Source organism: Pongo pygmaeus, chromosome 8 (assembly GCF_028885625.2).
Source record: "Pongo pygmaeus isolate AG05252 chromosome 8, NHGRI_mPonPyg2-v2.0_pri, whole genome shotgun sequence".
NCBI lineage: Eukaryota > Metazoa > Chordata > Mammalia > Primates > Hominidae > Pongo > Pongo pygmaeus.
This window is the reverse complement of record NC_072381.2, coordinates 91,610,234-91,627,603: the sequence shown is the minus strand read 5'-3', so window position 1 is coordinate 91,627,603 and position 17,370 is coordinate 91,610,234. Positions and strand designations below refer to the sequence as shown.

The following is a 17,370-nucleotide window of genomic DNA, read 5'->3' as shown; positions in this document are numbered from 1 at the left end:
AGATAATGACTGAATCAGCTTGGAAGAAAGTGAGTTCAGAAATACCTGTAATGTAAGATGATGACACGTGAAAAACAGTTTCTTAGGTGGTGATTAATGTTTTATCCAAAACATTTGTGTGATAGTGTCCTATAATTATCAAACTTATAGGTCATTCAGAGAAGCGGTGTATTTGGGCAAGTCACTTAATTTCTCTGTTTCACCTAACCAATTTGTAAAAAAAGAAGATATTCTTTCTTTCTGCCAGTGGTTTTCAACTGGTGATGATTCTGTCTCCCAGGGGACATTTGGTGATATCTGGAGACATTTTTGGTTGTCACAAAGGGGGTGATGGGGGGACTGCTGACTTCTAGTGGGTAAAGGCCAGGCATACTGCTCAAAAGGGTAGCTGCCCAGAGCAAAGATTTATCTGGCCCAAAATGTCATTAGAGCCAACATATGAAAAATCCTGCATTCTGCCTTCTTTACATGATTGGTATAAAATGAGATAATTTGTATGAATGTTTAATGTAAAGTATAGAACACCACAACATAATAATAAGTATTATTTCTATTAAAATCTTGACAGTATATAAGAAATATTCTTTCTTCATTCAGCATGCACCTTTTATTTATTCTTTGTCATCTTTTTGGATATATGTTAGGCATTCAGTTTTCAAGTAGTAATTTCTATCATTTTTTTCCCTATAGTTTTCACCTTCTATGTCAACAATATAAAATTCTTCCCAGGCCAAAAAATATAAATATTCATTTAGACTTTCTTCTGATGACAAAACACAATAAACCAAAATACACATAATGTACACTTGGCAGAGAATTGCAAAGAAAAGAGATGAAATTATAGAAGGCTATATGTGGATAGTGAGAAGAAAGGATGGAAAAGTGGCAAAAATATATAGAGGTCAAGTATAGAATATAAAGATAGAGGCAATATCTTAAGAACTACTAACAATTAGAAACCACGTTTCAAGCACTTCTGAGATTATATTAATAGCTTCATATGATATTATTTTTCAGATATTATATTGGTCAGCACCTTTTAATAAAACAGCTGTTGTATAAAGGAAAGTATACTTTTACTTCATCTATTTTCCAATGCTAATTATTGCTGTTTCATTCAAGAAACCACAATTTTGAACACCTGTGGATTCAATGTTCCTTTATCTTAAATATTTCTTACAAAAGTAGATTTCCAAAGAACCATGGACATTATTTCTAAAATTTATTCATGTTGTCCCTTCTTACTAAGCCTAACTGAAAGTCTTCTAGCTATATTGAAAGAAGCTTGGGAATAATAGTTAATATTTGTTAATGTTTAGAAAATGCCCAACACATAGAACATGCTTTTTCTAAATATTGTTTACATATAAAATTTATGTAAACCTCAAACAATACTGCGAGGTAAAGGCTAATATTTATTATTCCATTTTGTAGATGAGGAGACTGAGGCTTAATGTGGTTAAGAAATTTGCCCAGGTCTCCCAACTAGTTTATAGTAGAGTCAGGATTTATACTCAGGCTATTTGGATTCAGAGCTCAAACTGTTAACTATGGGGCTATGTATTAGTCAGGACTCTCCAGAAAAGCAGGACAAATAGGATCTGTGTGTCTATATACAGTGAGAAGAAGATTTATTTTAAGGAATTGGTTTATGTGATTGTGGAGGCTGGCAAGTCCAAAATCTACAGGGTAAGGCCCATTGGTCAGAAATGCTGCAATTCGAGTCTGAAAGCCGTCTGCTGACAGAATTTCCTCTTTCTAGGGGAAAGGTGGGACTTTTTTCTATTTGACTGACTGGATGAGGCTCGCCCACATTATTGGAGGGTAATCAGCTTTACTCAATGTCTATTTGTTTAGGTGTTACTAAAAGAATATCTTCACCAAAACGTCTACAGTAGAATAATTTTTGAGCAGCTTTCTGGTATTGTGACCTATCCAAGTTGACATGTAAAATTAAACATCACAAGTCAATCGACCTCTTGTCAACTTGGCACCCATACATATCTTCTTAAACCATATTTAATTTTCAAATAAAGACAAGAACAAGGTCATACTTCCACCTAACATGATTCAACAACCCTGTGTACAGCTGCAAATTTACTAACCCTTTCCCCAAAAGAAGACACAAAGTTCTTGGGTGATGTTTACTCATCTCACTGATATCCCATAGCTTAAATACTATGATGTGAAGTTAACAATACTTAAATACTATGATATAAAGTCAATACATCTTATGCTACATGATAAGGAGGTAAGAGAAGGAAGCGAACGAAGTTATTTGATGCAAGCACACACACACACACACACACACACACACACACACACCCCCGAATGTAACAAAATAAGAAAGAAATACTCATGATAGATGATATTGCTTCCCCAGGTAACTATACTAATATTTTCCCCATTGCTTCGTGATAATTTTAATAAATTTTCTTTATCTTCCTTTTATTGCTAGATTGACTAAACAGCACGTTATCTTAATTATCCTTTTAAAAACAGGGTTCTAAATAATATATCAATATTCAGAGTCACAGCTTTTGCAATGATGTTGATTGCCTTCAGAGTCACAGCTTTTGCAATGTTGTTGATTGCCTTCAGTTAAACTCAATAAAATGACTATAATTTTATAACCTGATGCCGATCTTTCCCTAAATGGTAATTCTAGCCATCTCAGTGTAACTTTAGCAGATCTTGTGCTAATAGCCTTATGTCAAAATAACTTAAAATTTAAAAAACGATCATTTAAATTTTAAAAAGTTTTAATTGAGGAAATGTTTCATTGTATCATTAGTTCAATCTTCTCAAAATTTAGGTAGCAATGTTCTTGCTATAGATGGATTCCTTGTTATCTGTGAACATTAATATTTGTAAAGAGTATACCATGGTAATAATGAACGAATAGGCAGTAAAGGATCTTCCACAAGCTTGCTTACTATCAAGATATTCAGCAAAAGACCCAGGGAGTTTATCTGGAAAATCAGTCCAATTCTTCCTGTCTCTCTTTAGTGAAATTAAATGGTCTTCATAAAATGCTTAACATGAGCCTTACATATTTTTTTTGTTTGCATCCCGGGCAGTGTTCCAAGTGTTATGGCATACCTAAATGCCAGAGGTTCTTATGGTTTTAACAAAGAGAATACTCATATGGTAAGACTTTATTAATTACGATGACCGGGGAAAAGTCATCTGGGTGTAGTATGCATACATTATCATGTATTTTCAAGCAAAATGAGTTTTATTGCTTTCAGACACTTAAAAGTGCTACCTAGTAGAAGTTTCGATTTCAAGTTTTGATCAACATTGTTTCAGAATTAACTTTTTAAGGCAGTAGTGTAAGTAGATTATATTGCTTAAAGCTCGTTTTATGTTTTAATTATGTTAATATATTTTAGTGAGTCTTACAGAATATTTGGATACAGTTTATTTTCTTAAACAGATAGACTTTGGCCTTAATTATGAGGTAGCATGTGTTAATACTCTTATATTCTTGTTCTCCTTTTTTATTATATAGATAAACTTCAGTCTACATTCATTCAAAATAAAACAAACTCTGACTTAGTGATTTATAATTGGTGATGTGTTATTTGGGGTGAATTTTACCTAATATTCTAGTATTGGAAATGTCTAATTTATACCTATTATAATGATTGATTTGCTTAGAGTATTGGTTTTGTTCATATTTTGTGATGTTTCATGGTGGAAGCAGATAAATTTCATTTTAATTTTTAAAATGGCAAGTGTCTGTTTAGTGTCCTTTGACTATTGGTTATTTTAAGTTAAACTTTTTCGATGAAATCATCAATTTTCTTTTTGCATTTCAAATTTTATTTAATTTAAATTAACTTGTTTTGTTTTATTCATTTAATTGATATACAATAGTTGTAAGTAGTCATGTAGACATGGTGGTGTTTTGATACATAGAATGTATAGTGAACATATCAGGGTAATTAGCATATCCATCATCTCAAACATTTTTCATTTTCTTAGTGTTGGGAACATTCAATATCCTCCTTGTAGCTATTTGGAAGTACATAATATATTATCATTGTCTGTAGTCATCCTACAATCCTATAGAATACTAGAATTTACCAATTTTTTTCATGAGGTGTTTGTTAATGATAATAACTTTTGTTAGTTACTTATATGCCATGTACTGTTTAGTCACTTTCTAGGTCTTAAATTTTTAATTCTCATAATGACGTTAAGTGATAGGCATTCTGTTATCTACATGTTAATAAATGGTAAACTGATGCCTGGAGAAGTTAATAACTTGGCCAAGACTATGCAGTCAGTATGTTGAAATACACGTCTTAGCCTTGGAGTCCTCATGCCTAAGGAATGTGAGGTGCTAACTTTTGAGGTACAGATTAGAAGTACTGTTGTTACATGTTTATTATGTGTATTCAAGCTTGAGGAGACCATAAAAGATGCATAGCTTTAAACCATGAGATTAAAAAATGATCTGACTATTTGCAAGAAATAAAACTTGAACAGCAATAGTTCAAAAAGAAAAAAAATTCAAGATATTTCCTATAAGTACGTCTTAGGCCTCTCTGCATCCTTTGAATACTAAACTTCTTACTGACCTCTCTGTAGATCATCTGGCATCCATTTCTCTTCTCTTATTAGTTCCTTTTTTCTTATTGAAAGAATGGCTATGATTTGGCTTAATTCTTGGTCCACCTCTGTGTCCTTATTGTTTAGAATTAAATTCCACCATGTACCTTGGAGGCCCTATTTTCTATCTACAATCAATAGCATTGATTTTGTTTTTCTCACAGGTTTCATTTTTATTTTTATTTTTTAAGAAGGAACAATTCTTTCAAGTTATTACACAAATGACTCTTTTAATGGAGCATTTGTATACTAACTGTAAGTGTTGTGTGATTATTTACATCGACTCTCAAAAGACTAGACTCTTATTTCTGTTGTTATTGAACTGAGACTTCACTTATAAAGATTTGCTTCCTTTTCCAGTAAGTTGGTTGATACAGTGTGGTCTGCCTATTATGCTGATGTTCAACACTATTTGTTATTCAGGGTGGACATGAATCATGCTAGCCACCGTCGACAGTAAACTTATACCACTTCAAACTATAAGTTCTATTTTCCCTCCTGAAACATTTTTTACTGTCTTTGTACAATTAAATGATGTAATAAACATTGACATTCAAAGAGGGATTTTATATAAAACTGAACATTAAAAATGAGCCTTTCACTGTCAGATGGCATTCAAAACACTACCTGAGAGTGTGAAGGAATTGAATGCATTTTCATGTTGATTAGCTCTCAGTAAATTTAACATGAGAAATGGGCCATTTTATTCTTTACAATCAGATGTCACATTTTGGCCTTGTGAGTTTTTCGTGTTAATCCAAAAGCTATCTTTAGAACTGGTGAAATACAAATGTACTTAAATTTATTCTTGCAGTTCCTTTATGGGACCAAGCTTATAAGGTTAATGTTAAAGAGAAAGCTTGTGTGTGTTAAAGAGAAAGCTTGTGTACTACTTATATAAAAACAAAACAAAACACCTGATTATAAGAGGTTATCATAAATAAGGAGAGTCTTGAAGCACTAAATGCGAATATTAAAATATGTTTTAGTTATTGAGGCAATGGCGAAGGCAGGGATGTGAAATATTTAGATGCCATGTGGGGTATCGTGTTCATTTTGGGGTACCATGCTTCAGAAAGGACTTTAATATACTTGAGCAAGTTCAGGAGGCATAAAATGTATTTAAAATAATTGATAATATTTCATGGACAGATTTAAGAAGAAAGGATAACTGTTTTTAAGTGTGAAAACATGGTCACATGGAGGAAAAAAGGGAGGTATTCTGCATAAATCTAGATGGCCAAAGAAGAAATGCAGGTTATAGTGAAGTCTAAATTGAGTCAACTTGAGAATCAACATTTTGCTAATTAAAAATGGACCAAAAGTGAAATGGGCAGCCTGATGTGATGGCAAGAACCTTATCTCATGACGCATTCTAGCAGTGACTACATAGCATCTGCTTAGAGAAAGTTTGTGTGGATTGAGGAGGGATTCCTTGTGGCTGAACCATAACATATCTCCTGTATCTTCTGCAAACTCCAGGACTCTGAGTCTGTGAATCTGTGTACTAATATTCTACAAGTCAGCTTATAAGAGCCTAGCCCTCAAAAGGTTTCTTCTTGGAAATCCTTTCCCTTATGTAATGTACGTGTTTAGTTTTGAATGTTCTTTTACTTATATAAATCTAGTAATTTTGCACATATTCTTCTACCACTTGTTTTTGCTCAATATTATGTTCCATTGTATAACCCAATTTATTGATACTTTCTGCTATTGATGGTATCCTGAATCATTTTCTGTTATTTTGCTCTCTCAAATTGTGCTTGTTTAAACAGTGTTAACGGTGAATCCTTATAAACATGTTCAGTAATTTCTCTAGTGTATATAGATAGAAGTAGAATTCCTGGGTCTTAATGTATGTGAAACTTTAAATTTGTTAAATAATATCAAATTACTTTCCAAAGCGGTTTTATCTGATTATACCTGATTGCAACTTATGCCTAAGTTTTCTGATTGTCCCTCACATCCATGACAATTTATATTGACAAACGTTTAAATTTTACCTATCTGGTGGATGGGAAATGGTACCTCGTGATCTTAATTTTCATCTCCCTAGGTATGAATGAGGTTGTGACTATTTGTGTTTCTTCCATGAAAAGTCTGTTATTGTCATCTCCCTTTTTTACTGTTGGGGGGATAGCTTTACATACATTGGAACTTAATCCTTATCGAAGTTACACGCGTTGCAGTTATCTCTCCTATCTATGGCTTGTATTTCTATTCTTCTGTGATGTATTCTGATGAACAGAAATTAGTAATTTTAATGTAATCAGATATATCAGTCTTCCTCTTGGTTTGTGCTTTTTGTGTGTTTTTAAAGAAGTCCTGTTAACCAGTGTTCTTCATGCTCGTGCGTGTGTGTGTGTGTGTGTGTGCATGTGTGTGTCCATGAAGGTACATTCATAGCTTAGTTATGTGAGGTTCATGGCTTAGATTATCTTTACATTGATAATCGAAAGAGTAATTGTCCTTTTCAAAGTAGGAGGCTTGAAAAGCCGTACATTTTTGCTTTTATTTTTTCAATATATTTTAAGAATTCTTTATAAATTGTCCTTCAGGATAGTAAATATGCTTTTGAAAATACTTGATGACAGCAATTTCTTTTTCTGTGAGAGTGGATTTTATATTTGGAAATAATCACAAGTCATTTAGTGAGAGATTTGATAAATAGGGGTAGGTGATTAAGCTGACTAATTCAGTTTTATTTATTTATTTTTGGCTAAAATTTATAAGAATGTGTGTATATGTACCATTAGAAAGTAATGGTATTTGTTGTACAAGTTAAGAATTGACCAGATGTTTTACTCTAGAACATCATTATTGAAAAAGTGACATATTTTGAAGGGTAATGTTCTTAATACTCATCTGGTTAATACGTCCTTGTGAAATTTTTAAAAATATAGCCTTATCTCATTGTGGTTCTACTAATGTACAGTTCTCCAATTCTTTCTAAGGTATTACTGGTGGAAATGAGTTTATTACACTAGGAAGAGGCATAGTGAGGCTTTTCTTATTTTGGAAGCCTCCTGAAAGCTAAAAAGTTTGAAAATTGCTGTACTTGTTTTGAGATGATGGTTGAAATGCTATCTATTTTTTTCAAAAAATCAGCCTGACATTAATAAGGCAAATCATGGGTCACATTAAAAAGGTACACATTTTTCTCCTCTTATTCTTACTTCAACCAGTTATTTATTTTATTTCTATGCTTTTTCATTTTGCTAAGATATCAATCTCTCCATTCTTCACTTTGAGAGAATGCCAGATTGGAAACTTTAAAAGTGTATTTTTTTTTGGTAAAAATTAGAAACAAAACAGCATAGCTGAAAAAGTAAAAAGTGAGAAAAAAAATGTGGATTAGTACTTTTTTGGCAATGGTGTAATAACACATGGATTTCTTGCTAATGAGGTAAAATGTACTTCATCATTACATAACTGTTGAAGAGTTTGCATGCTGAACACTTCACACAATCTACAATTGTTGTGTGTTCATTTTAAAAAACACATAGATATATTTCTTCAGGGACTTTAACATGATTTTCAGTGATTTCTTTGTGGAGCTGGATAGACTAATGCTTTTAATATCCATTCCTCTAATGAGAAAGCCTTGAATGTTTAGTAATTGTTTTGGCACACTCTCCAAGGGCAGGACAGATAGGCGCCACTTCCCAGCACAGGGGAGCTTACTGGTGTGGCTGCCATGGCAACAGCCTACCCCACCCCCACCACAGAGAACATCGGAATTGGTCTCTGAAGTTCTTATTTGAATTCTCCCATGTCTCCACATTTGAGAAACACAGGCTGTAATTGCACCTACTTCATCTGAATTTAACTACTGTAGCTTTGGAAGGCTGCAGTTTGAATCCGATCTTTATATTTAGGCCCTTCTGTAAACTCCTTTCTGATAAAATGAAAATATTTTTGTGCTAAGGCTCCAAAAGTAGTACACAGAGATTTAAAATTATGGTGGATGACGTAAAATGGTATTAAAATCAATCTGAGAATTCACACTTTATGTGTATTTAAAATACCAAGGAATTATTATTGAGTATATAGTTACATTAATGATTTGTATAGTATCTTTTATTTGTCTAATTCATCCAACTTTACTGAAGTGGATTTTTTTCCTTGTATCACAAAACACCCATAAGTTATTCATAAGAATATATAGGAGGAGATGCTTTTATTTTAAATGTTATTTTATTAGTTTTGAGACAGGGTCTCACTCTTTCCCATGCTGAAATTCAGTGGCTGGATCATAGCTCACTACAACCTTGAACTCCTGTGTTTAAGCAATCCTTTGCTCATGAGCAAGGCTTTGCCTCATGAGCAGCTGAGACTACAGGTTCATGACACCATACCCACCTATTTTTTTGGATTTTTTGTAGAAATGGGCTCTCACTATGTTACCCAGGCTGTTCTCAAATTTCTGGCCTGAGGTGATTCTCTTGCCTCAGCCTCTCAAACTTTTGGGATTATAGAAATGATCCACCAAGCAGACCTGCAAATGCTTTTAAACCCAAATAGTAATCCCAGCTACACAGGAGGCTGAGGCAGGAGAATCTCTTCAATTTGCGAGGCGGAGGCTGGGGTGAGCCGAGATCACACTGCTGCATTCCAGCCTGGGCAACAAGAGTGAAACTCTGTCTCAAACAAAAACAAAAAGAAAAACAGAACACAAATAGAGTATTTACTTTCTATTTGCTGTTCACAGTCTGTGTAGTTGAACAAGAACAGTTAAGTTACTCTGTACACTGTTCAATTTCAATATAAAAGCTAATTAAATTACTTTAGTCATTTGTTAATAGCAAAGCTTTATTAGAAAAAGCATCTGGTGAAGGTGGTCAAACTCCTATGAAGATGGTTTTCCATTTCACAAATATGTAATGGTATATTTATTAAGGAAAACCAAAGCTTCCCATGAAACCATAAATGAAGTCAATATGTATAAAATTTTCCTTTTAAAATTGAGCAGACTTCTTTAAAAGATCTTTTATTCCCCACTGGAAAAAAAGAAGGGTGTGAACATTTGTTTCCTACAGAGTTTAATTAATAGCCTATTGTAATAACTTTCACTTAAAGCCATTCACACATACTCATCAAATAAGTTTTTTTTTTTTCATTTTTATGGCTGGAAGAACATAATTCAATGTTACATTTTATATTCAGATCATGCAGATCATATTTACAGAATATTATTTTACATTACTTTTCTATTACATTGCATTTCATCTTGTTTTAGAATATTTAATACCTTCAGCAACATTGCTGATACAGACTTATGCCATCCTTGATGGCTCACTCAATGACGGTACATGCCCTCAATTTAAAGCCACTTAAAAAAAAAAAAGATTTGTAACAACTTGCTCCGATATTACCAGTGCAAAGATTTTTATTGACTCATCCTTTTGGAAATATGCACATGCAAATGTTTATACTTTGTGCCAATATGTGTATATGAATTTACATGGCATTGCCTTTTCCCTGAGTTTATATCATATTTCAGGTAACGGTGAGTTGGTGGTATAGCATGTAAAGAATGTTATCAATGATTAAATTTAAATTTACAAGAAAAACATGATTAATAGCAATAACTATAGGTATTGATGATAAAGCTCCCAAGTGAATTAAAAATGAGTCTTTAAAGAAACCACAATGGTTTTTCAGCATCATTTTGCATACTATCCTCTTCAAAGAAAATTAAGATGACTTTTATGGAAGGTCTTGAAATTTCTTTTCATTTAATCCTATGGATTTAAATTATTTGTTTATTATATCAACTCTAGTATTCAAACGCACATGAAATAGGAAAAATATTTTGGAAAATTTTTCTTCATGTTGAGTAACCAGTTACGTCTATAAAAGCAGGCATTACTAAACTATGGTCTTTCCTCTTCTCTTAGATGGTGTGTTTCTACATGCAGAAAGGGTGGTAGAGATAAAGCGGGGTGTGACTTTGACAAGCGTAGTCTATGAATATTTGAAACTCTTTGTATATTTATCAAAGAGAGATAATAGCAAAGAAAGTATATAATGAACTTCCTTTTGCAATATATAGTTTTTATTCTCCTTTATTAGAATTCATTTGATTATTTATTAGTTCTTACATTCAAGAAATACCTACTCAGTGATGATTATGTCTCAGTGGACACCGAGGACATTACAGTGAACAACACATATACAGTGTCTCTTCTAGAGCTCACATTCTGGTGATGGTGGCAGGGGAAAAAGATAAAACTATGTATGGAAATAAGCAAAATATTTTCAGATGGTAATAAGTGCTATGAAAAAATAAATAAAACAGGGTGATGAAAGAGAATCATGGAGGCAATGACTGTGTGGGTCAGGGTAGACTTCCCTGGGAGGGTAGCATTTGAGTTTGAACCTGAATGACAAGAAGGAACCAAACAAAAGTGTGGGTAGAGGATTCCAGATGAAGTAAACACAATAGAAAGGCAGTAAGGTATGGAAAAGCTTGACGCATTAAAAGAGACAGAAAACATGAGGCCGGGTTGGAATGGTTGGCAGCGGCAACGTCATACATAGGGCCCTGTAAGTAGACTGCTTTTCTAAGAGATTTCGAGAGCATTAGAGGAGTTTAAGTTGAGATGAGACATGATCTGATTTATGTTTTATGAGTAGAAAAATGGATTCCACTAATAATCTTGGAAGAAAAATTGGATTGTAGAGTAGTGGGAGAAAAAGGGATACCACTTGGGAAGCCATAGCAGTAATCCAAGCAAAATATAATGGTGGCTTGTGCCAAGATGGCAGTGTGGGAGATGGAAGAAATGTGGTATAATTTGGCAGTGCATGGATTAGATGTGGGTGTGAGAGAAAGATAAGTTAGGAATGACTTGTATGTTTTTATGTAATTAAGTGAATGGTGGTACCATTTTCTGAGATGGAAAAAAGTGAGATACTTCATCTTTAAGAGTACAAGTCAAGGTTTCTGTTCTGACAGTAGATACACATTCAGATATATATTCCTGAAAGCTCAATTGAGAGGTGAGAATGTGGAGGTAGTATTCTGCTGACTAAACCAGGCATAGGGGAAAGATTGATGAAAGTTGTTCTCTTCTAATTAAAGTAGTTGTTTTACATGCATCAGATTAAATGGTAAATTTGGATATTTAACAGATTTCATAGATATGGATATTCATAAATATTTTTTAATTCTTTATGAGAAATATTTTTAGTAAACTGAAAATTCCTTCCTATTTTATGCAAACTAATATTCTTAAAGCAGCATTTCTAAAAGTGTGATCAGGGACACTTTTAGGGGATCCTTGAGGTCAGAAGTATTTTCTTAATAGCACTATCTTTTTTGTCTTCTTCTGTCTCATTCTCTCAGTAGTATACAGTGAAGTTTTTTAGAGGCCACATGGTGTGTGGTATAGCAGCAGATTGAATGCAGACACAGAGAATACAGCTGCCTTCTGTTAAACTAGACATCAATTAGATTTCTCCAAAGTGTAAAACAATGGCATGCTTTGTATTAACATTTTTGTTTTAAAAGTGTAGTTAATTTTAATTAAAATGTATTATTTAACATGTAATAGATTATTATTTTTAAGTGAATAAATATTTGAAACATTTCTCCGTTTTAATATCAAATAGAGTAAACATCCATGGAAGTAACCCACATAATCAAAAGCTTCTTAAGGTTTTCACTAATATTTAATAGCATAAGGAAGTCTGGAGACTAAGTTTGAGAACCATGGCCTTAAGCCATGTGACTTGAGGGCGAATATGACCATGTGGTTGTTTGTTTCAGAAAGTAAAATGTGATTAGTTTAAGGTTCAACATATCAGATATTGATGTTTCTCCTCCACATCACACATATCTAGAACCATGTTACAAAAGAAATGTCTCTTAAATAGTCTTGATAAATTAGAAGCAGAAAAATTTCTGTAAAGGCTAACATTTAAATCTAGTGCAAATAGCCAACACAGATCAACAATAGGCAAGTCAATTCCATTGAAGTGCTTATTGTTCTGTTAATTACATACCATTTCACAGTATGAAAGGTATCCTTGATACATTTTGTGGGTTCTGTTTGTACACTTTCTGATGTTCAAGATTTGGGAATTGGATTGGATTCCCCAGTGCTTATTCTGAGTTAGCATCGCAGAACATTGAAATTTTATTTTTTTGTAGTTAGACTTACAGTTCTAAAGGAATAAAGGAAAACAGATATTCTTTGAATTCAACCAGCATTTTGGAGAGAGGAAATGGTTTTACACTGTGCTTATTTTTCACTTAAAATAATCTTAGAAGATATAACATTTCATCTTTTGAAGTCTCAGTACAATAACTTCTCTAATACCATAATGTTTTCGAATTAAACAAGATAATACATTACTGTATACGTGGTCCCAGTGTAGTACTCTCTGTGTATATGTAAACCTACATTGTGAGCTACCGATTGGATGTCTCTTTTAAAGTTCTCTTGCTAAGTAAATGTTTGAAGCGTCTACGTATTTCTCTTGTGATGCATTTTGCAAAGAGCTTTTTCATTTGCTAGTACCTTCGCTTGTTTTTGATATTTCAGCACCATTAGAATTTTCTTGGGATAAGTTAAATTTTTTAAAATGCTGTTTTTACTTCTTTTTCTTGGAAAAACAACTTTCTTCTTTCTTCTCTTAAAAAGACAGCTCTTATGAGGTAAGCAACATTGGAAGATAAAAGGCTTACTCCAACACATATGACATTATATTGTTATGAGTAATTAATTTTAGGGCTTGTTTTCTATGCAAATTATATAGTTCAGTATTTTCTGCAACAGTACATCCTGTTTCCTGTTCTTACAAAGTATAGACTTTTCCTGACATAACTAGACTTCTGAACTAGCCTTCCGCCTCTTGTCTCTCTGTGTTTTATGTTATAAACTTTAGCCATGTAGTTCAATTTTCTTGTAGAGAAATGACCACAAGGCTAAAAAACATAAATCCTGGGAGTTTATTCCATATCCATGCATTAAGTGGCCATGTGACCAGATTGAAGTGTTTGAGATAATACTCTGTACGTTACCTACTTTATTCTCCAACTTTGTGGATGACACCTCTTTTCCTCCCTAACATTCGCCTACACTAGAACCCCAGGAATTATTTCAAAAATCTGTTGCACAAATTCTATTCAGTCTATCAGGCTATCAAAATTATGTGTCCCTGTGTGCTACTGCTTTAATTGAGGACTTCATAGCTTCTTGCCTGAATTTCCCCAACAATTTTATAGGTCTTCCTGTCTCTAGTTTTATGTGACTTTCTACATTCTCTACATGACCATGAGCAAAATCTTTTAAAAGGAAAATGTGTTCATGTCCACCCCCCTGCTCAATGTTTTCCAATGCCTTCCCATGGTAAAATTTCAGATGCCTTAGGGTGGAAGACTACAGTGAAATGAAGAGAGCTAGGTTTTGGAACTTGGCAGACATGAACTTGAATTCTGATTCTGCCATATAACCAGCTAAGTAATCTTGAGGAAATTATCTAACCTTTTTAGTCATTCCTTCCTCATTTGTCACATAATATATGTCAAGCATCAAGTCCTGTGTCTGGCACGTGGGAGTGGCCGTTACCCATTGATCTGCCCTGCTTCCCTACTAGATTCTGCACTCACCACTTCATACCTCTGGCTCAACTTCCTCGAATGCTCGCTTGTCTGTGTGCTTTGTACATTTTCCTCTGCCTGGCATACATGCTCTGAAGCACTACTGCTCTTCAGAGTTGATGTAGAAGTTGGCTCTTCTAAGAAGTCTGCTTTGACACCTTCTGACTGGGCTGGACTGTTGTCTCTGAAGTTCCTAACAGCCTCTGTGTTCCTCTCTATAAACATATTGGTCAGATTGGGTTTTGTTCATTTCATTTCTCCAATTTGTTAATTCATGAAATGCTTATTTTGTATAAAAATCGTTCCAGACAGAATACGAAGTTTCTATTAACATGGTGCTTATATTTTAATGAGGAAAATACATAACTTAAAAAGTAAACAAATATTTATGGTGTGTTGATATAATACAGGGAATAAACTCCCATGATTTATGGCTTTCAGGCTTGTGGTCATTTCTCTGCAAGACAATTGGGACCAAATAGCTAAATTTTATAACACTCAATCGATAGCTCACAACTGATTTTTACAAATGTCTGGGTATACACACAAACACACACACACACACAACACCAGGAGGTAATAATGGCTATGAAAACCAAAGCATGGCAAGGGGATAGTGTGACCTGTGGGATGGGGAAGGGATTGCTATGTTATGTAAAGTGCTCAGGGAAGGCCTCTGTAAGTTGAGCACTGAGCAGAGACATGAATGAGGTGACAATAGATAGTGCTGATATTTGAGGAGAAGAGCATTTAATGCAGAGGGAATAAATGTGCAAAGCTCTGAGTCAGGATTATGATTGGCATGTTCAACAAGCAGTATGGAAGCCAGTGTGCCATGAGTGGGGTGAGTCATTGCAGGGGTGGGGGGTGGGGGAGTTGAGTAACAAAACCAATTAAATAACTGAGCTCTGTTGGTATTGTAGCCCATTCTAAGAACTTTTATTATTATTTTTAAAAATCAAGATGGGAATCCACAGGAGGATTTGAGCAAAAGAGCACCATGCTCTAAGCTGTGGTTAATAAGGGACTTTCTTCCAACGATGGAGAATAAACTCTCTGGTACCAAGCACACATATCAGCTAGAAAGCTATTAAATAGTCAAAGAGGCAGATAATGATGACTTGGACTAAGGTCATAATCCAAAAAAATTGAGGTGGTAAGAAATGGTCAAATTTTGGAACTGTTTTGAAAATTCAGCCAATAGTATTTGCTGATGGATTGGACTGGAAATGGTATGTGAGACACAGTGAGGAGTGAAAGATGACTCCAAGTTTTTGGCCTAAACAGTTGGAATAATGGAGTGGCCTTTTACAGAAACTGAGAAGACTAAGTGACAAAACTCAGGGAATACCTAGGGTACAGTAATAATCGTGTGCTTATTTATTGTATCAGGGATTGGCTAAACTGTGGTAACAAAGAGCTCTCAAAATATGATGATTCAAATAAGATTTAGGTTTCTTTCTCTACTGTGCAATTCCCTGGAAGTGAGTGGAGGAGGCTGGTGGAACAGCTGTACCTGTTGTAGTCATTCAGGCACCCAGGTTTATTCCATCTTATTTGATCTGGTGTCACTCAGCTGTTGTCCTTTTCTACATGGTTGAAGCTGGCTCATTACCTTGTTGACATTCTATCCTATGGGAAGGGAAGAAAGATAAATGACAGGGCAGATAGCTTCATGCTCTAAGTTGCACATTTCACCTGCCTTCATCCTCCTGTCTGTTACTTATTTACAGAAAGGCTAGAAAAAGTAATCTCGACAAAGGCAGCGATCTGTCCAGTAAAAAATTTGTGGGAATTTCTTTTTTTTTCTTTTTCTTTTTTTTTTTTTTTGAGATTGAGTCTCGCTCTGTTGCCCAGGCTGGAGTGCAGTGGCACGATCTCAGCTCACTGCAAGCTCCGCCTCCCGAGTTCACGCCAGTCTCCTGCCTCAGCCTCCCGAGTAGCTGGGACTACAGGCGCCCGCCACCACGCCTGGCTAATTTTTTGTATTTTTAGTAGAGATGGGGTTTCACTGTGTTAGCCAGGATGGTCTCGATCTTCTGACCTCTTGATCCGCTCGCCTCGGCCTCCCAAAGTGCTGGGATTACAGGCGTGAGCCACCGCGCCCGGCCGGGGATTTCTTTATTGAAATGAAGGACAGAATGGATTCTAGGGGACATTTTTGCCGTATTTGTTTCACTTTCCTAAGCAACTTAAGGTCAGGAACTATTATGTTCTGTCTAAGCCCACTGTTCCAGCACATAGCACATGTTCAGTATATGCTGGTTTCCTTAATAATAAATTAATTTTATGGAACAGAAATTGTTTTACACTTGATAGTGTGTTTCCTCCTGTGTACTTCTGAATTGCACAACTCGTTTTTTATATTTTAGGCTATATTTTAATGTATCTTCATTACTAATGAAGAAAAAGTGTAGCATTTCAATTACCTTTAAGTCAATGTCTTAAATTTATTTGTTATTTGGGATGAAGAAGTCATGATGAGCAATTATTTATGTTTTTCAAAGAGTATTTACCTCACACATTTGCTTCCAAATAACAATTCCAGAAATTATACTCAGTGATGAAATAATGAGTCACTTTCATATAATAAAATTGCATCACCTATTCCAAATTGCCTAACTCTCAAAATGTCACCTAACACTCTGTCTAAGCTGAATGCTGCTGCTGTCTTGTTAGTACTATTTAGCTTAAAAATTAGAGAAACTGTATTTGGGTTTAACATTTTTAAACAAAAGGGGCATAAACTATATAACATTTAAGAATTGTATCTTGGAATAAAGACTATTTTGAAGATAAAATTTAATAAGAAAACAAATTGTTAAGACAATAAAGTATTTTTGATAAGACAACTGAGAGTCGGCACACAGAACATATTATGAATCTTTTGGAAAGCTTGGATTTGGGCTATTAATATGAAAGGAAAGTACCTACTTTTTAATAATACACCATTTTGAAAATTGGCTATGTCTTTTTTTCCAAGATCGATTGACCTATCTGTATATCTATGTCTGTCTATCTATCTATCTATCTATCTATCTATCTATCTATGTGTATATTTTGTTAGGTCATCATATGTGTGGAAAACTGCACGCTATTTTCCAAATACCTTCAATGGGAATGCTTGAACTTATGTGCAC

General features: G+C 34.3%; 1 protein-coding gene across 2 annotated transcripts in view; it reads left to right on the top strand.

Moving 5' to 3' along the window:
• PRKG1 (protein kinase cGMP-dependent 1) overlaps window positions 1-17,370 on the top strand; it is a 1,321,998-nt gene that overhangs the window by 167,183 nt on the left and 1,137,445 nt on the right. The gene's annotated exons all lie outside the window — the stretch shown is intronic.